Below are 21,199 nucleotides of genomic sequence, written 5' to 3'. Positions count from 1 at the left end.
TAACACCTCTAACTTTTGATGGACTTTGAAATTACAATACTCAACACTGTATATAAAGCAGTATTCAGAGAAATGCTTGAAGAAAAGTGATTTAGAAATAGAAATAATGACATTTTCCATTTTGAACAGCAAATGGATCTTCATAGGTGCAGAAATTGTGGATACATTTAAAGCACCACACATTCACCTTTGAATTTTCTGGTGCTTGTGAAAACAGAACCATTTTTGTACCAAAGCTGCATACTGTTAACTCCACCATATACAAGCACTACAATTAATACAATTATTTGATAGAATTCCTTACACTGAATATATTATAAGCATGCTAGGTGAATAATGGGAAGATAGAAGAGAAACAACATTATGAACTGGGAATAGAGCTGGTGAAATTCTTAGTTGTGAATCAATTGTCTGGCAAATGTAGCCATTTTTTCTAGTTGTAATTCATTTGACCCAATTCTTATTTTTACTATTCACTATTGTGACAGAGTTCCTCCTCTATCTTGGTGGGTCCTGCGCTTATTGGCGGATTTTCTTGCCTCAGAGATTCACCATGTGGGTTGGGGAACAGCCCAGAGACCTTCCCCTCTGGAAGAACCCACAGTCCAGGTTAATTGGGAGGCTTGGGGGGAACCTGGGCCCGCCCTCTACTCCGAGTTCCAGCCCAGGGCCCTGTGGACTGCAGCTGTCTATAGTGCCTCCTGTAACAGCTGCATGACAGCTACAACTCCCTGGGCTACTTCCCCATGGCCTCCTCCAAACACCTTCCTTATTCTCACCACAGGACCTTCCTCCTGGTGTCTGATAACGCTTGTGCTCCTCAGTCCTCCAGCAGCACACCCACACCCTCATCCTCTCAGCTCCTTGCGCCTCTTGCTCCCAGCTCCTCACACTCGCACCACAAACTGAAGTGAGCTCCTTTTAAAACCCAGGTGCCCTGATTAGCCTGCCTTAATTGATTCTAGCAGCTTCTTCTTAATTGGCTCCAGGTGTCCTAATTAGCCTGCCTGCCTTAACTGGTTCTAGCAGGTTCCTGATTACTCTAGTGCAACCCCTGCTCTGGTCACTCAGGGAACAGAAAACTACTCATCTAGTGACCAGTATATTTGCCCTCTGCCAGACTCCTGTACCCCACTGGTCTGGGTCTGTCACATATCCCTCCCCCCTGCTCAACGCCAAGGGGTTGGGCAGCTTGGGACGCCAGACAGTGCATACTTGACAAGCCATCGGCGTTGCCATGACGGCTTCCTGCTCTGTGTTGCACACGGAACTGGAAAGGTTGGAGGGATAAGAACCATCTGGTCACCCTTGTGTTCTTCTCCTTGTTCCACTGCATCCATTGAAGAGGGGCATGGTCGGTCACGAGGACAAATCTGCGCCCGAGCAGGTAGTAGCGCAATGTTTCCATGGCCCATTTTACAGTGAGGCATTCTCTCTCCACCACTGCATATTTTTGTTCCCTTGGAAGGAGTTTCCAACTGAGGTATAGAATTGGGTGTTCCTCCTCCCCGACCATCTGTGATAGAACGGCCCCAACCCTACTTCCGATGCATCCATCTACAGGATAAACTCCTTGGTGAAATCAGGGGCTATCAGTACGGGGTTACTGCAGAGGGCAGTCCGTAGATCTGTGAATGCTTCTTCTGCTGTGTCAGACCATCTCACCAGATCAGGTCCATGGGCTTTCACTAGGTCTGTCAGGGGGCTTGCCCTTGTGGCAAAGTGGGGGATAAATCGTCGGTAATACCCCACCACACCTAGGAACGCCTGGACTTGTTTCTTGCGACTTGGTCGGGGCCAATTTTGGATGGCCTCTAACTTGTTCACTTGGGGTTTTACCAGACCTTTTCCCACAATGTAGCCAAGATATTTGGCCTCTGTAAACCCTACAGCGCACTTGGCAGGGTTTGCTGTAAGGCCAGCTCGCCTGAAGGTATCGAGGACTGCCTCCACCTTCTCCAGGTGGGTTTCCCAGTCTGGGGTATGAATGACCACATCGTCCAAGTAGGCAGCAGCATAACTGTTATGGGGGCATAATAGCTTGTCCATGAGGCGCTGGAAGGTAGCTGGGGCCCCATGTAGTCCAAAAGGGAGAACAGTATATTGAAAAAGACCCTCTGGTGTAGAGAACGCAGTCTTTTCCTTTGCGTCTTCTGCAAGGGGAATCTGCCAGTACCCCTTTGTCAAGTCTAGGGTAGTCAAGTACTGGGCATTACCCAGACGGTCCACTAGCTCATCTATGCGAGGTATGGGGTACGCGTCGAACTGGGATACTTCGTTTAGTCGCCGGAAGTCGTTGCAAAATCTTGTGGTGCCATCAGGTTTGGGCACCAGCACGATTGGGCTGGACCACTGACTGTGGGATTCTTCGATGATCCCCAACTCCAGCATTTTTTTTACTTCTGCTTTTATTTCCTCCCTTTTGGTCGCTGGCACCCGATAGGGCCTCATTGTTACTCTGGCCCCAGGGTTTGTGACGATGTGGTGATATGTCTCGGTTGTTCGACTCGGTTTTGTCGAGAACACATCTTGGTTCCGGAAGATCATCTCAGACACCTCATTCTTCTGGTCTGGTGTTAAATCGGGAGACACTCTCACGTGTTTGGAAGGCTTGTTTTCCTGGGTTAGGTCTTTTTGGACTGTTGTGCATGCCTCTTGTGCATGCCAGGGTTTCAGAAGGTTAACGTGATAAATCTGTTCTTGTTTTCTGCGTCCTGGCTGTCGCACCTTGTAGGTTACTTCCCCCACGGGTTCAACCACCTCATAGAGCCCCTGCCATAGTGCCAGAAGCTTGCTTTCTGCCGTGGGTACCAACACCATAACCCGATCCCCTGGTTGGAACTGTCGCACTTTTGCCTGGCGATTGTAATGGGTTCGCTGGGCCTCCTGTGCCTTCTCCAAATGTTCCCATACAATAGGGGTGAACCGGGCTATCCGGTCTCGCATCTGCATTACATGCTCTATTATATTGGTTTTGGTGAGTAGTGAGGACCTCGTTGAGGAAATGGTTGTAGGAGATAACCTTGGCTCGAGTGATCATGAGCTAATTCGGTTTAAACTAAATGGAAGGATTAACAGAATTAAATCAGAGACTAGGGTTTACGATTTCAAAAGAGCTAACTTTAATAAATTAAGGCGACTAGTTAGGGAAGTGGATTGGATTAACATATTTATGGATCTAAAGGCGGAAGGCGCCTGGGATTGTTTCAAGTTGAAGTTGCAGGAGCTGTCGGAGGCCTGTATCCCGAGAAAAGGAAAACGAATCGTAGGCAGGAGATTTAGACCGAGCTGGATGAACGAGCGTCTCAGAGGGGTGATTAAGAAAAAACAGAAAGCGTACAAAGAGTGGAAGAGGGGAGGGATCAGCAAAGAAACCTACCTTATTGAGGTCAGAGCATGTAGAGATGGAGTGAGAAAGGCCAAAAGCCGTGTAGAGTTGGACCTTGCGAGGGGAATTAAAACCAATACTAAGAGGTTTTATAGCCATATAAATAGGAAGAAAACAAAGAAAGAAGAAGTGGGACCACTGAAGACTGTAGATGGAGTGGAGATTAAGGATAATCTAGGCATGGCACAATGTCTAAACGAATATTTTGCATCGGTCTTTAATGAGGCTAATGAAGGGTTTAGGAATAGAGGTAGCGTAATGGAGGGGAATAAAGGATGGGGGATTGACATTACCGTATCCGACGTAGAAGCCAAACTCGAACAGCTTAACGGGACTAAATCAGGCGGACCGGATGATCTTCATCCGAGAATATTAAAGGGACTGGCACGAGAAATTGCAAGCCCGTTAGCGATAATTTTTAATGAATCTGTAAACTCGGGGGTGGTACCGCTGGACTGGAGAATAGCTAATGTGGTTCCTATTTTCAAGAAGGGGAAAAAAAGTGACCCGGGTAACTACAGGCCTGTTAGTTTAACATCTGTAATATGCAAGGTCTTGGAAAAATTTTTGAAGGAGAAAGTAGTTAAGGACCTTGAGGTCAATGGCAATTGGGACAAATTACAACATGGTTTTACGAAAGGCAGGTCGTGCCAAACCAACCTGATCTCCTTCTTTGAGAAAGTAACAGATTTTTTAGGTAAAGGCAATGCGGTGGATCTAATATACCTCGATTTCAGTAAAGCGTTTGATACGGTACCGCATGAGGAATTATTGGTTAAATTGGAAAAGATGGGGATCGATATGAAAATCCAGAGGTGGATAAAGAACTGGTTAAAGGGGAGACTGCAGCGGGTCGTACTGAAAGGAGAACTGTCAGGTTGGAGGGAGGTGACCAGTGGAGTTCCTCAAGGTTCGGTTTTGGGTCCGATTTTATTTAATCTATTTATTACTGACCTCGGAACCGAATGTAGAAGTGGGCTGATAAAGTTTGAGGATGACACAAAGTTGGGAGGTATTGCCAATTCGGAGAAGGATCGGGATATCCTGCAGGGGGACTTGGATGACCTTGTAAACTGGAGTAATAGTAATAGGATGAAATTTAATAGTGAGAAGTGTAAGGTGATGCATTTAGGGATGACTAACAAGAATTTTAGTTATAAGCTGGGGACGCATCGGTTGGAAGTAACGGAGGAGGAGAAGGACCTCGGAGTCCTGGTAGATCACAGGATGACTATGAGTCGGCAATGTGACGTGGCCGTGAAAAAAGCTAATGCGGTCTTGGGATGCATTAGGCGAGGTATTTCTAGTAGGGATAAGGAGGTGCTGCTTCCGTTATACAAGGCACTGGTGAGACCTCATTTGGAGTACTGTGTGCAGTTCTGGTCTCCCATGTTTAAAAAGGATGAACTCAAACTGGAACGGGTACAGAGAAGGGCCACTAGGATGATCCAAGGAATGGAAAACCTGTCGTATGAAAGGAGACTCGAGGAGCTCGGTTTGTTTACCCTAACCAAAAGGAGGCTGAGGGGGGATATGATTGCTCTCTTTAAATATATCAGAGGGATAAATACCAGGGAGGGAGAGGAATTATTTCAGCTTAGTACTAATGTGGACACGAGAACAAATGGATATAAACTGGCTGTCGGGAAGTTTAGGCTTGAAATTAGACGACGGTTTCTAACCGTCAGAGGGGTGAAATTCTGGAACAGCCTTCCGAGGGAAACGGTGGGGGCGAAAGACCTCTCTGGCTTTAAGATTAAGCTTGATAAGTTTATGGAGGGGATGGTTTGATGGGATAACATGATTTTAGTCAATAAGTCAATAACATGCCATCGCTGATAATTAGTATCAATGGTAAATGTGGGTCTGGCTGGAGAATCTTGCCCGCATGCTCGGGGTTCTGCTGATCGCCATATTTGGGGTCGGGAAGGAATTTTCCTCCAGGGTAGATTGGCAGAGGCCCTGGAGGTTTTTCGCCTTCCTCCGCAGCATGGGGCAGGAGTCGCTTGCTGGAGGATTCTCTGCGACTTGAAGTCTTTAAATCATGATTTGGGGACTTCAACAGCTGAGTCAAGGGAGAGAATTATTCCAGGAGTGGGTGGGTCAGCTTTTGTGGCCTGCATCATGCGGGAGGTCAGACTAGATGATCATAATGGTCCCTTCTGACCTTAAAGTCTATGAGTCTATATTTCTCCCCTCATTGGGTTCCTCTTCCCAGATCTCTTTGGCGAAATCTAGTATGCCATGGGGGGTGACGCCCGTATAATAACTCGAAGGGGGAAAACCCAGTTGAGGCCTGTGGTACCTCCCGGATAGCGAACATAAGGTAGGGTAGTAGGGTGTCCCAATCCTTCCCGTCCCGACTTAGCACCTTCCTTATCATAGCCTTGAGGGTTCGGTAAAACCTTTTTACCAACCCATCAGTCTGCGGATGGTAGACCGAAGTTCTCAGGGTATGTATATGGAGCAGCGTACAGAGGTCCTTCATTAGCTTCGACATAAATGGGGTTCCTTGGTCGGTTAATATCTCCTTCGGTAGCCCCATTTGGGCAAAGATCCCCACCAGCTCTTTGGCTATAGTTTTAGAGGCCGTGTTCCGCAGGGGGACGGTTTCTGGGTAGCGAGTAGCATAGTCCAAAACAACAAGTATATATTGGTGGCCCCGAGCCGTCTTCTCCAGGGGTCCCACTAGGTCCATGGCTATTCGCTCGAAGGGGACCTCTATGATGGGAAGGGGTACTAAAGGTGCCCTCAAGTGGGGACGGGGACTGTGCAGCTGACACTCCGGGCAGGAGGCACAGTACCTCCGCACTTCTTCATGTACTCCGGGCCAGAAGAACCGTCGTAGGACTCATGCCAGGGTCTTCTCTACCCCCAAATGCCCCCCAAAAAGATGACTATGAGCAAGACTTAATACAGCGTTCTGGTGTTTTTGAGGTACTAGGATCTGCTGTACCTTCTGCCCCTGTACTGGTGCAACCCGGTATAAGAGATCCTTCTTCATTATGAAGTAGGGTCCTGGTCCCTGGGTTTTTCCTTCCACGGGGACCCCATCTATTTCAGTCACCTCCTTCCTAATGTTGTCATACCTTGGGTCTCATTTTTTACTGGGATGGTGGGGTAGTAACTAACTGTCCCATGGACACATGTTATCCCCGTACATTTAGCCTGCAGTAGCTGACTACGCTTCACGAGCTTCCCTGAGATGAGCGTGATAGCACTCCCCGAATCAACCAGTGCCGTGGTCCCTACCCCATTTAGTTTCACTGGTCTGGTATACATATGTGGGGTTAGTGAGACCCCCACAAGGTGGATTAGGGAGCATGGATCTGCCCAGTTCCCCAGGTTACACTGCATAGGCTCCTCAGCATTGGGACACTGTGCAGCTATGTGTCCCCACTCCCCACAGGCATAACATCTGTATGGAGCCCTAGGCGTTCCCCGGTCTCTTGGTTTGGGCAGTCTAACATCATGATCCTCTTCTCCCTCAGTGCTCCGACTCTTTGTGGCCTCTGATGGGCCTTCAGCCTCTCTCTTTTTCCACCTGGGCCCTCCTACTGGCCCAATCACCCGAACCTTAGGGCTTCGTGCTGCTAGTTTAACCCGGGGTGCCTCTTCCTTAACTGGTCGGGTCAGCTCCCTCGCTGTCCTTCGCCTCTCTACCAGGGCGACAACCTCGTCATACGTGGAGGGTTCGTTCTGGCTTACCCAGGCATGAAGGTCTGGTGGTAGTCCCCTCATGTATCGGTCGATGACCAGAACCACTAGTATCTCTTCCGGACTCCGGGACTCTGTTTGCAACCACTTTTGTGCGAGATGGATGAGGTCATACAATTGGGACCGCGGGGTTTTGTCTTCCTGGTACCTCCAACCGTGATACTGCTGGGCCCGCACTGCTGTCATTACCCCAGATCTGGCCAGGATCTCTGCTTTCAGCTGGGGGTAGTCTGCCGCAGCCTCTTCAGGCAGATCATGGTAGGCCTTCTGTGCCTCCCCACACAGGAATGGGGCAAGGATGCCAGAGCACGGATCTCGAGGCCAGGCCTCCCGTAGGGCTGTCCTCTCAAAGGCCAGAAGGTATGCCTCTACATCATCCTCCCGTGTCATTTTCTGCAGCCAATGGCTGGCCCGTATGAGCTGCGTCCCATCATGGCTGCGATTCAGCTCTGTAAGGGACTTTACCTGGTTTACCAGTTCCCGCAACATAGCTCCATCTTGAGCAGCCTGGTCCATCAGCAGGCGATTAGTCTCTCGCTGCAGCCGCACTGCCTCCTGTTGGGCGGCTGCCTGGACATGGGTAGCCTCCTGCTGGGCCGCCGTAGCTTGTATTAGTGCCCGCACTACGTCATCCATTGTGGTGAAAAAAACAATAAACCCTCTCCCTTTTTTTTGTTTGTTTTTTGTTGTTGTTGTTGTTGTTTTTTAAATCACCCTCCTTCTTCTGCCGCGCTGTGCACCCCAAGATCCCACTTCTGACACCAGTGTGACAAAGTTCCTTCTCTATCTTGGTGGGTCCTGCGCTTATTGGTGGATTTTCTTGCCTCAGAGATTCACCATGTGGGTTGGGGAACAGCCCAGAGACCTTCCCCTCTGGAAGAACCCAGAGTCCAGGTTAACTGGGAGGTTTGGGGGGAACCCGGGCCCGCCCTCTACTCCGGGTTCCAGCCCAGGGCCCTGTGGACTGCAGCTGTCTATAGTGCCTCCTGTAACAGCTGCATGACAGCTACAACTCCCTGGGCTACTTCCCCATGGCCTCCTCCAAACACCTTCCTTATTCTCACCACAGGACCTTCCTCCTGGTGTCTGATAACGCTTGTGCTCCTCAGTCCTCCAGCAGCACACCTTCACCCTCTCACTCTCAGCTCCTTGCGCCTCTTGCTCCCAGCTCCTCACACTCGCACCACAAACTGAAGTGAGCTCCTTTTAAAACCCAGGTGTCCTAATTAGCCTGCCTGCCTTAACTGGTTCTAGCAGGTTCCTGATTACTCTAGTGCAGCCCCTGCTCTGGTCATTCAGGGAGCAGAAAACTACTCATCCAGTGACCAGTATATTTGCCCTCTGCCAGACTCCTGTACCCCACTGGTCTGGGTCTGTCACACTATTTATTCAGTACTCTGACGGATTTGCTGCCTAATCAATTATTCATTTTTAAAATCAGCAGGTCTGGATAACTTGCATCAAAGAGTTACATCAAAGACCTGGCTGAGGAGCTCACTGGACCATTAATGCTGATTTTCAATAAGTTCTAGTGGACTGGAAGAAGCGAATGTTGTGCCAGTATGTAAAAAGGGTAAATGGGATGTCGTGGGTAATTATAGACCTGTGTTTGCCTGACACTGATCCCAGGCAAAATAATGGAGCAGCTAATACGGAACTCAAAGAATTAAAGGAGGATAATATAATTAGTGCCTATCAACATGGATTTCTAGAAAATAGATCTTGTCAAACTAACTTGATATCTTTTTTGATAAGATCACAAGTTTGGTTGATAAAAGTAGTAGTGTTGATGTAATATACTTAGACTTCTGTAAGGCATTTGACTTCACAGCATTTTGATTAAAAAATCTGGAATGATCTTAAAAAAAAAAATCAACCTGGCACACATTAAATGTATTAGAAGCAGACTAACTGATAGGCCTCAAAATATAATTGTAAGCAGGTAACCAACATCGAGCAGGTATTTTTAGTGGCATCCTAAGGAATTGGTTCTTGGCCCCATGTTATTTAACATTTTTATCAATGACCTGGAAGAAAACAAAATCATTACTGATAAAGTTTGTAGATGACAAAAAAATTGGGAGAGAGTGCTAAAATAATGATCACTGATATAGAGCACTCTGGATAGCTTGGAAAACTGGGCACAAACAGTATGCATTTTAATACAGCTAAATGTAATCTAGGAACAAAGAACGTAGACCATAGTTACAGGATGGGGCACTCTATCCTGTGGTCACAACCAGGTTGTGGGTAGTCAGACTTAGTGGTCAGAGCAGGAGTCAGGCCAAGTCGGATTTCAGAGAATCAGAGTCCAAGATAGGCCAGAGGGCAAACAAAGAGTCAGGAGGCAGCAAAGTCTGGTTACCAGGAGGTCTGAATCCAAGATAAACCAGAGGGTAAACGAAGAGTCCAGCATCAGGAGGCAAGCAGGGTCAGAAGCCAGGGTCTGGGATCTCTCACATGCAGGGACTGGAGCAAGACAGGCAGACAGTCTGCATTGTTGGTCAGACAAATCCCTATCATGACTTCCTGGCTTAAGTACCAGTGCTTAAGTACCAATCAGTGGACTGTGAGGAGCTGCCACTCAGGTCCTGCTAGTTGGTACTTCCTGCTGGGTTCAGCCTCACAGGGTTCCCCTGCGGGAGCCCAGTCTAAGCCTCATGTGGCAGCAGCAGCACCTCCTTGGTCCCAGGTTCTAGCCCTCCAAGCTCTTTCAATGAGGTTCCCAGCATGACACTGTGGCCAAAGGGGCTAACATGATCCTTGGATGCATAAACAAGGGACTCTGGAGTAGGAGTTGAAAGATTATTTGATCTCTGTTTGGCACTACTGGAATCCCATGTCCAGTTCTGGTCTCCACAGTTCAAGAAGGATGTTGATAAATTGGAGAGGGTTCAGAGAAGAGCCACAAGAATGATTAAAGGATTAGAAAACCTGCCTTATAGTGATAGACTCAAGGAGCTCAATCTATTTATCTTAACAAAAAGAAAGTTAGAGGATGACTTGATTACAGTTAGGGTGACCAGATATCCCGATTTTATAGGGACAGTCCCGATTTTTGAGTCTTTCTTATGTAGGCTCCTAATACCCCCCCACCCCATCCCGATTTTTCACACTTGCTGTCTGATCACCCTAATTACAGTACCTACATGGGGAACAAATATTTAAAAAGAGGCTCTTCAATCTAGCAGAGAAAGTATAACACAATCCCATGGCTGGAAGCTGAAGCTAGAAAATTCAGACTGGAAATAAGGTGTAAACTTAACAGTGAAGGCAATTAACCAGTGGAACAACTTACCAAGGATAGAGGTAGATTCTCCATCACTGTCAATTTTTCAATTAAGATTGGATTTTTTCTAAAAGATCTGCCTTAGGAGTTTTGGGGAAGTCCTATGGCCTGTGTGATACAAGCGGTCAGACTAGAGATGATCACAGAAGTCCTTTTGGCCTTGGAATCTATGGTTATTCATTATTTGTGGTGTGCGTGACTGGTCACCTAAGAAACATGGTATATTTTCTGCTTCCTGATGGGATGAGCAGAAGTTTTTATACAAGAGAATAACAAATAGTGAGTAATCAATAAGATGCTGAGATGCCTTGGTGATGGGTGCGATATAAAAACTTAGAATGTCCAGTGCTGTTTGCACAAAATATCTGTTTACTTGGAAATAAGGGTATTTCTGTGACATACAGCCATTCCCCAAACAAGCATGGACAAAAACCTATTTGTGTGATTTTTATTTACGAATTAGTGTTTAATTCCATAGTGCCCAGACATCGTATCAGGATTGGGATCCTGTGGTGTTAGGTGCAGTGACATGCCCAGAAGAGCTTACAGTTGAGGCTGGTCAAAAAAATAGAATGCCATTTCCACACACACACAAAAAAAGCCCCCCCCAAAAAACACACACACAAAACACCCAAGGGGGGAAATTCTTTTGATTCAAAGTTTTTCTTTTTCAACAACAAAAAAATTAAAAAAAAAATAGATTAAAAAAATTGTAACACTCACTCACTCAAAACTGATGCTGGGGTCACGAAGGGAGGGTTTATGGCCTATGCTATACAGGTCAGACTAGATGGCCCCTAGTGGCCTTAAAAATCTAGCAATCGATGAACAATTTTCATTTGGTTTCAGTTTTTTTTTAAATCATTTCAGGTTTAAGGTTATTGGTTTGATTTAGTTTTTAACTGTACTTTCTTTTGCTTTTTACTCCCCCCTCCCTTCCCCCCCCCCCCCAGTGGGGGGGAGCATCAAAAATTGTTTCAAAAGTTCTCATTAAAAATAATCAGTTTTGACCAAACCTATATATTTTCATGAAATCTTCATTTTGCTTAAAAAGCCGTTTTTCATCTATTTTTTTTCCCATTCAGCTCCACTTACAGTTGAAGGTCCTGACCCTGCAAAGACTTATGCATATCCTTAGCTTTAACTTCAACACTGAACTTTGAGGTCAGTGAGATCACTCACATGCTTAAAGTTAAGCACATGTATAAATCTTAGCAGGAGTGAGGTCCAGGAAGACAAGTGACATGAAGACAAGTGACATGAAAAGAGTGAAAAGAGAGGTTTACAATTTTATATATATAAAATATATAAATCATGCATTTGCAGTTTTTAAAAATTATAAATATGCCCCTGTACATAGCCATCATTAACTGGCTGGTTTCCTAGAGGCAGCATAACAGAGGAGGGATAAAAAGGAACCTTGACCTAGAGTCCTGCAGCCTGACTCAAACCTGATGGGATCCTACTACAGGGGTTGGATCATGTGGGAGAACAGCCAGATCCTTTTGGTCTTGGGTCAGCTTGACTCCCCTCCTCCTGCCCCTGGGGTCAATATGGCAGTGCATGCCCCACTCCTGCTGGCTGCCACCACCTCACTGCATGGTGTGTGCTGCAGAGTGGGTGTGCCAAGGAGTCACAGCACCTCGCACTGCGCAGCACCCACAGCGCAGCAGGGGTGACCACTGGCTGGAGCATGGTATGCAGCCATCACTGCACCAAACCCACAGGCAGGAGGAGAAGAGCTGACCTCTTGTATACATTTAGATGGAATATATGAGCCAAAAGTTTTCACATGACTCTGTCACTGTCCAACAGGAAACAGTGTTAAACAAGGTTTAGGCAAACACACCATTAGAAAGCCTTATCCTTCTATTGAAGATACAGAAAAGGAGGAAAAACAGTTAGAGCATTTGAAATGTAAAAGTAGTAAATAAGGCTTTCATCTTAACAACAACCCTTGTTCCCTTTTAACTGGAATTTTTAGAAGGAAACTCCGCTTGTTGGACTGTCTCTTAAATGGTATCAGAGAGGGGAATAACTGGCCTTTTGTGGAAAAGAGAAGAAGTTAGTTGAGATGAAGTGGGGCTGTTGTTGTTAAAGCCAGATCCCATTTCCTGAAAGACGAAACAAGACAAACACACACAGAAGGGGAAAGAAAAGAGCAGCAAAGACAGAAAATGCAGCTCGTCTCTGGTATTGACTTACCTGCAGCCTCATTGCTGGAAAACACAGGCCCAGCACATGGTCTGATCAGCCCCTCATAGACCTGGCAAACTTAGACCAGCATCAGGCTGCTTAGGGGATTACTTTTAGTCGTCTCTCTGGTCAGAGGCTCACAGCAGTGTTGCAAAATTGGCTCTTATTAGACAAAAGGAAAAGGGAAGGAAGAAGGGGGAGGGAGAAGAAGTAAGATAGGAAAGGAAAAAGACATTGAGGGGGACTGGGGGAGAGAGACAAAATCTCACATCCCAGGTGGTGTTGAGGTTTCAGCTGGTGCAGGTGACAATGTCATCTGGCTCCCTTTCTTGTTGGCCTGGTCTTGACAGGACTTATCTCAGGATTAGGGTGAAGAAGACCCAGGGTCCCAGGAAATGATGGGTGTGGCAGCCAGGATGGTGGAACTCCCTCCAGTAGCCAGTTTTTCTCCAGACGTTTCTTTAAGGACCCCAAAAGCCAGTGATGGTGGAATAGCCCATCCCCTCATTCTTTTGTTAACCAATTAGGCCTAATGTCCTACATAGCAATTTTGGTTCATTGATTTTCAGTCTCACGCTGTTCTTGTTCACCAGGCATGATCCAAGCACACTCCTTTAGTTATATCAAGAGCCTTTTTGTCTGCACTAATTCAGTCTTTGCATCTCCCTTTTGTACCTTTTCCCCATCACCTTATAGGTTATTGTGCCATCTACGACCTTACATTCATGTCTCACAGTTGAGCTCACAGTCAGGGTAAACCTGTAGCCCAAATATCACAGCAGACCCCTCAGGCAGGAGGTAGTGGTGTGGATTCAGGTTTGGTGGGAAGGGGCAGTTTGTGTAGTCTTGGGTCAGGTTAGGCCAGAGCAGACTTCTACCTTGGGCCAGATTCACAAAGGGATTTAGGCATTCCCATGCTCAGCATCTAAACTTTTAGGTGCCTAGAAAATCACTGGAACAACACTGATCCCCAAAGCCTCAGTTAACCACAAGGGCTCCCTATACAATGAATAGGAGGAGATAAGTGCCTTATGCATACTAACCCCTGGACTGTGGGATATTCTCATCTGGGGCTCCCTCAATGCCTTCTGTTGAAGTTATTCCACTTCAATTAAACAACTGAATAATTAAAGATTAATTGGGTCAGAGAAAAAGTGAGACTCACTCTATAGTTTAGCTGAGAGATGGCAAATCCCTGCTAAAATCCCTTCTCATCAGTCACAGAGAGGACTTGAACTGGGGGTCTTTCACATCTTGGGTGAGTACCTATGACACTTCCTGGGGGTAGCCAGGGTTGTGAAGCACCTTGCTACCACCTGCCTCTAGTGTAAGGAAGCCTTGTCTGTGACTGCTGTGGGTCAGTTCCCCCACTTCACCAGCCATGGGCAGCACAGGCACTGCCTCCCAGGTCTCTGCAGGCCCCGCTCTCTCTTTACAGGTTAACGGGGGGGGAGACCAATACCTGAGCACACAGAGGTCCCTGTGGAGCATCCAGCCCCTGTTCCACTGGCAGTCATAGAATTCAGACCCACTACTCTCAAAGGAGTAGTACACAGTAGCTTATCAGTTATACCTCAGGATCACTGTGCTGCTCAACACACAGCACTTAGATACATTTGTGGTAAAAACAAGAAGAAGTTCATTTAACAAAGAACAGAGGTTCAAGAAGAAGCAGGTATAATTAATGGAAACAAATGGTTGCATATATATTAAAAAAAAAATCACAACATGCTCACATCCTCCAGCAAGTGACCCGTGCCCCATGCTGCAGAGGAAGCAAAAAAAACCCAGGGCCTCTGCCAATCTGCCCTGGAGGAAAATTCCTTCCTGACCCCAAATATGGCGATCAGCTAAACCCAGGGCCGGCTCCAGGGTTTTGGCCGCCCCAAGCAGCCAAAACCAAAAAAAAAAAAAAAAGCCGTGATCGCGATCTAAAAAAAGACGCGATCGCGATCTGCGGCGGCAATTCGGCGGGAGGTCCTTCACTCCCAGGCGGAGTGAGGGACCGTCCGCCGAATTGCCGCCGAATACCTGGAACTGCCGCCCCTGTCCGTAACGGCCGCCCCAAGCACCTGCTTGAGAAGCTGGTGCCTGGAGCCGGCCCTGGCTAAACCTTGAGCATGTGGGCAAGACTCACCAGCCAGACACCCAGGAAAGAATTATTTGTAGTAACTCAGATCCCACCCCATCTAACATCCCATCACAGACCATTGGGCATATTTACTGCTAATAGGTCAAAGATCAATTAATTGCCAAAATTAGGCTATCCCATCATACCATCCCCTCCATAAACTTATCAAGCTTAGTCTTGAAGCCAGATATGTCTTTTTCCCCCACTGCTTCCCTTGGAAGGCTGGTCCAGAACTTCACTCCTCTGATGGTTAGAAACCTTTGTCGAATTTCAAGTCTAAACTTCCTGATGGCCTAAACTTTATATCCATTTGTTCTTGTGTCCACATTGGTACTGAGCTTAAATAATTCCTCTCCTTCCCTGGTATTTATCCCTCTGATATATTTATAGAGAGCAATTATATCTCCCCTCAGCTTTCTTTTGGTTAGGCTAAACAAGCCGAGCTCTTTGAGTCTCCTTTCATAAGACAGGTTTTCCATTCCTCAGATCATCCTAGTAGCCCTTCTCTGTACCTGTTCCAGTTTGAATTCATCCTTCTTAAACATGGGAGACCAGAACTGCACACAGTATTCCAGATGAGGTCTCACCAGTGCCTTGTATAACGGTACTAACACCTCCTTATCTCTACTGGAGATACCTCGCCTAATGCATCCCAAGACCGCATTAGCTTTTTTCATGGCCATATCACATTGGCAGCTCATAGTCATCCTGTGATCAACCAATACTCCGAGGTCCTTCTCTTCCTCTGTTACTTCTAACTGATGAGTCCCCATCCTATTACTATTACTATTACTCCAGTACAAGGTCATCCAGAACTTCCTGTATGATATCCCAGTCCTCCTCTGTATTGGCAATACCTCCCAGCTTTGTGTCACAAACTTTATTAGCACACTCCCACTTTTTGTGCCAAGGTCAGTAATAAAAAGATTAAATAAGATTGGTCCCAAAACCAATCCCTGAGGAACTCCACTAGTAACCTCCCTCTAGCCTGACAGTTCACCTTTCAGTATGACCCGTTGTAGTCTCCCCTTTAACCAGTTCCTTATCCACCTTTCAATTTTCATATTGATCCTCATGTTTTCCAATTTAACTAATAATTCCTCATGTGGAACTATATCAAATGCTTTACTGAAATTGAGGTAAATTAGATCCACTGCATTTTCTTTATCTAAAAGATCTGTTATCTTCTCAAAGAAGGAGATCAGGTCGGTTTGGCATGATCTACCTTTTGTAAAACTATGTTGTATTTTGTCCCAATTACCATTGACCTCAATGTCCTTAACTACTTTCTCCTTCAAAATTTTTCCCAAGACCTTGCATACCACAGATGTCAAACTGATAGGCCTGTAGTTACCCAAATCTCTTTTTTTTCTCCTTTCTTAAAAATAAGAACTGTGTTAGCAATTCTCCAGTCATACGGTACAACCCCTGAGTTTACAGATTCATTAAAAATTCTTGCTAATGGGCTTGCAATGCCAGTTCCTTTAATATTCTTGGATGAAGATTATCTGGGCCCCCCGATTTAGTCCCATTAAGCTGTTAGAGTTTGGCTTCTACCTTGGATGTGATAATATCTACCTCCATATCCTCATTCCCATTTGTCATCCTGCCATTATCCCTAAGCACCTCATTAAAGACTGAGGCAAAGTATTTGTTTAGATATTGGGCCATGCCTAGATTATCCTTAACCTCCACTCCATCCTCAGTGTTTAGTGGTCCACTTCTTCTTTCTTTGTTTTCTTCTTATTTATATGGCTATAGAACCTTTTACTATTGGTTTTAATTCCCTTTGCAAGGTCCAACTCTACATGGCTTTTGGCCTTTCTCACTTTATCCCTACATGTTCTGACCTCAATAAGGTAGCTTTCCTTGCTGATCCCTCCTATCTTCCACTCCTTGTAGACTTTCTGCTTTTTCTTAATCACCTCTCTGAGATGCTTGCTCATCCAGCTTGGTCTACAACTCTTGCCTATGAAATTTTCCCCTTTCTTGGGATGCAGGCTTCTAATAGTTTCTGCAACTTTGACTTGAAGTAATTCCAGGCCTCCTCCATCTTTAGATCCACAAGTTCTTCAGTCCAATCCACTTCCCTAACTAATTTCCTTAATTTTTTAAAGTTAGCCCTTTTGAAATCAAAAGCCCTAGTCACAGATCTATTTTTGTTTATCCTTCCATTTAGTTTGAACTTAATTAGCTCATGATTGCTCGAACCAAGGTTGTGTCCCCTACAACTATTTCTTCTATGAGGTCTTCACTACTCACCAAAACCAAATCAAAAATGGCATCCCCTCTTGTTGGTTCAGCAACTACTTGGTGAAGGAATCCATCATCTATCACATCCAGGAAAATCTGAGCCTTATTATTATTACTAGCACTTGTCCTCCAGTCTATATCTGGGAAGTTAAAGTCTCCCATGATCACACAATTCCCATTAGTATTAGTAGTATATCCCTCGATAGTATTCATCACCATGCATTTTTTGACAGATTTCCACGCCCCATTTGGCACTTTTGTCCTGCCCTCCTACCCCATTTCCGTTGGTGCCGAAGTTTGGTGCTGTCGGCCATTTTGAAAATTTTTGTGTGTGTGTATGCGTTTGAATAGGGGAAGTGTTGTGTGTGTTTGTGCTTGGATACATTTAGAGAAAAAGGTTGAAAGACTAGAGTGAGAAAGTTTGAAGATGAAAAAAGAAAGTTTGGGTAAGGTTTAGAGAAAAAAGGGAAAGAAAGATTATTTGGATGTGATTGAGTAAGGAGAGCTATTGGTAAAGGGCAGGTTATTCAAGAAAAGAGTGTTTGTGTTACTGAACACATGCAGAGCGAAACATCCTACCCCACCACTGTCAGTAGTGAAATGATAGTTTGAGTCCCCACTAGCTTTGCACACTCAGCAGCTGACCTCCCAGTGATCTGCCACACACCCTCTGTCCAGTGCCTCACTGGTCACCCCCTCCTACAATGTTGCTTCCATAATAACGTTCCAAAGGTTACTTTAATCTCAATACCCAATTTGACCAAAGTAAATTAGTTTCTGCCAGTTTCACTAAACAAAGTGCTTCATTACTCCTTTTATGGAGCCTGAAAGAGAGGCTTTGTCACTACCCAGGCCTGCTTTCAGCTACTGGTATCCCTCCTCCCACAGTTGAGCAGGTGTTATGGTGAGTCTGCCTCAGTTTCCCCTTTGTTCAGCCCATCAACATTTAGCCCCATCTCTGGTAGTTCCTTGTTGTGACTCCAGCCCTCTAATCAACTCATTAGTAGCCTTTCCCCTCTTCGGGGGTAACATATCTGCTGGGTCAGCAAGCCAATAACCCTAGTAAAGAGTCAACAGCCTCAGGCATCTTGGGGTTCAGACCCCTCTGCTGGGATTGGGAGGGGAATCTAGTCTCACCCATTTCTCTGGGTTCTAGTCCAGGGACCCTGTGTGAAGCAGCTAGAATCACTTTCTCCCATTCCCTTATTACTTCCTACCATGCTGCCCTTGTAGGCTATCTCCCAGACTCACACTATGTGATCCTCTTCCTCTGGATGTCCAAGTACCTGAGTGGCTTCCCAGCAGTCCACTGCTGACAGCCCCTGCTCTTAATAGTTCCTCCACCTCTCTGGCAGCCCTTTCTGCCCTGCAGCCTTTTAATCTTCCTAGCTATTGCAGAGCCACCAATCAGCCCCAGCTGAGGAGGCAGCTGGTCTCTCTGTTAACCCTTTAGCAGACGGGATAGTATGGGGTTTGTACACCCTATGACAGGCACACATTAGCTTTAAGAAGGCCTGGGATATCTTTGGAACAAAGACCCCCCCGCACCTCCCCCAATCCAAAAGGAATCCTGCAAAAAGTGTAAACTTGGATGAATTGCTAAGGAGGAGTACAACAGACTAGCACAAGCACGTAGGGACAAAATCAGAAAGGCTAAGGGACAAAATGAGTTACACTTGGCAAGGAGCATAAACGGGAATAAGAAGATGTACTTTAAATACATTAGGAGCAAGAGAAAGATGAAGGAAAGTGGAGGTCCTCTCCTTAGCAGAGGAGAGCTAATAATCGATGCTATCAAGAAGGCTGATGTGTTTAATGCCTATTTTTGCTTCAGTCTTCACTAAAAAGGTTAATGGTAACCAGATACTCAACACAATTAATATTAACAAGGGGGAAAGAACTCAAGTGAAAATAAGGAAAGAGTAGGTATTCAAGAACCCCAGGTGTATTCAAGATGTATTCAAGTTGGTAGGGTCTCATGAAATTCATCCTAGTGTACTCAGGGAACTAGCTGAAGCAATCTCAGAACTGTTAGCTTTTATCTTTGAGAACTCCTGGAGGATGAGTGAGGTCCCAGAGGATTGGAGAAGGGCAAACATAGTACCTATCTTTAAAAAGAGGAACAGCGAGGACCCCCAAATTTCTAGATGAGTCAGCCTAATTTCAATAGCTGAAAGATACTGGAACAAATTATTAAACAATCAGTCTGTAAGCACCTCGAGGATATTAGGGTTATAAGAAATAGCCAGCATCAGGGCCGGCTCCAGGCACCAGCGTAGCAAGCAGGTGCCTGGGGCGGCCAATGAAGCGGGGGGCGGCACGTCCGGCCGTTGGGCAGCAATTTGGCGGCGGGGCCGTCACTCCCTCTCAGAGCGAAGGACCTGCCGCCGAATTGCCGCCGATCGCGATTGCGGCTTTGTCTTTTTTTTTTTTTTTGCTGCTTGGGGTGGCAAAAACACTATAGCCGGCCCTGGCCAGCATGGATTTATCAAGAACAAATCATGCCAAACCAATCTAATTTCCTTCTTTGACAGGGTTGCTGAGTGGATGGGGGAAGCAGTAGATGTGATATATCTTGGTTTTAGTAAGACTTTTGATACAGTTTCACATGACATTCTCATAAGCAAAGTAAGGAAATGTGATCTAGATGAACTTACTATAAGCCGGGGTGCACAACTGGTTGAAAGAGTGCACTCAAAGAGCAGTTATCAATGGTTCGCTGTCAAACTGGGAGCGTGTATCTAGTGGGGTCCCAGAGGAGTCAGTCCTGGGTCTAGAACTAGTCAATATTTTCATTAATGAGTTGGATAATGGAGTGGAGAGTATGCTTATAAAATTTGATGACACCAAGCTCTGAGGGATTGCAAGCACTTTGGAGGACAGGATTAGAATTCAAAATTACCTTGACAAATTGGGGAATTGGTCTGAATTCAACAAGATGAAATTCAATAAAAACAAGTGCAAAGTACTTCACTTAGGAAGGCAAAATCAAATGCACAACTACAAAATGGGGAATAACTGGCTAGGTGGTAGCACTGCTGAAAAAGAGCTGGGGGTTATCATGGATCACAAATTGAATATGAATCAGCAGTGTGATGCAGTTGTGAAAAAAGCTAATATCATTCTGGGGTGCATTAACAGGAGTGTTGTATGTAAGACACTGAAGGTAATTGTACCTCTCTACTCAGCACTGGGAAAAATGTGGCTAAATTGGAGAACAACAAAAATGATAAAAAGTTTAGAAAACTTGACCTACAAGGAAAGGCTAAAAAACCAAAGGACTATGAACTGGGGATATTTAGTCTTGAGAAAAGAAGACTGAGGGGGGACCTGATAGGCGCTGTTATAAAGAGGACAATTACCAATGTTCACTGAAGGTAGGATGAGAAGCAACGGGCTTAATCTGCAGCAAGGGAGATTTAGGTTAGTTATTAGGAAAAACTTTTTAACTCAGGGGAGTTAAGCTCTGGACCAGGCTCCAAGGAAGGTTGTGGAAACCCCGTCACTGGAGATTTTTACAAACAGGTCAGATAAACACCTTCCAGGGATAGTCTGGGTTTCGTTGGTCCCCTCTCAGTGCAGGGGCCTGGACTTCATGACTGCTTGAGGTTCCTGCCAATCCTACATTTCTGTGATGACAGCCACCAGCACCTTCCAGCATAACAGCTCCACCCACCCCACCCCCAGCTTGTGTCCTTGACCCCAGCGCTCATCTTCCACACCTGCTCCTTCTCAGAGTGTTATCCTTCCTACACAGCTAACCTTGTCCCAGGAATCAGCCTCACTCTTGCCATCTGCTCCTACTTCCTCTGTGTTCTCAGCTGCTCTAGCCCCAACTGTGACCCCCATCCTGCTCCTTCTTGCTACAGCTTTCTCCTGCCAGATCTCCCCTCCCCCAGAGACTAGGTAACTAGGGTTACCATTCGTCCGGATTCCCCCGGACATGTCCGGCTTTTAGAGTTAAAAATAGCGTCTGGGGGGAATTTGTAAATGTCCGGACTTCCCCCCCCCTGCAGAGCACGCGCTGCTGACAGGGCAGCCGGCCGGATGGTGCCACTTACATGGGGCTCCGACAGCCAGAGAGAGCCCCTCCTCCACTTCCTCCTCCTCTCCCCTGTAGCGGAGAGCACTCCCTCCCTCCCTCCCTGCATTCGCAGATCACCAGCCGGCCGTTCGCACCGGCAGTCTGGAGCTCCTCCCCTTGCTCCTCCTCCCCGGCACGCTG

The sequence above is a fragment of the Terrapene carolina genome, unplaced genomic scaffold (assembly GCF_002925995.2).
Source record: "Terrapene carolina triunguis isolate 2854851 unplaced genomic scaffold, T_m_triunguis-2.0 Scaffold838, whole genome shotgun sequence".
NCBI lineage: Eukaryota > Metazoa > Chordata > Testudines > Emydidae > Terrapene > Terrapene triunguis.
This window is presented reverse-complemented; position numbering follows the sequence as displayed.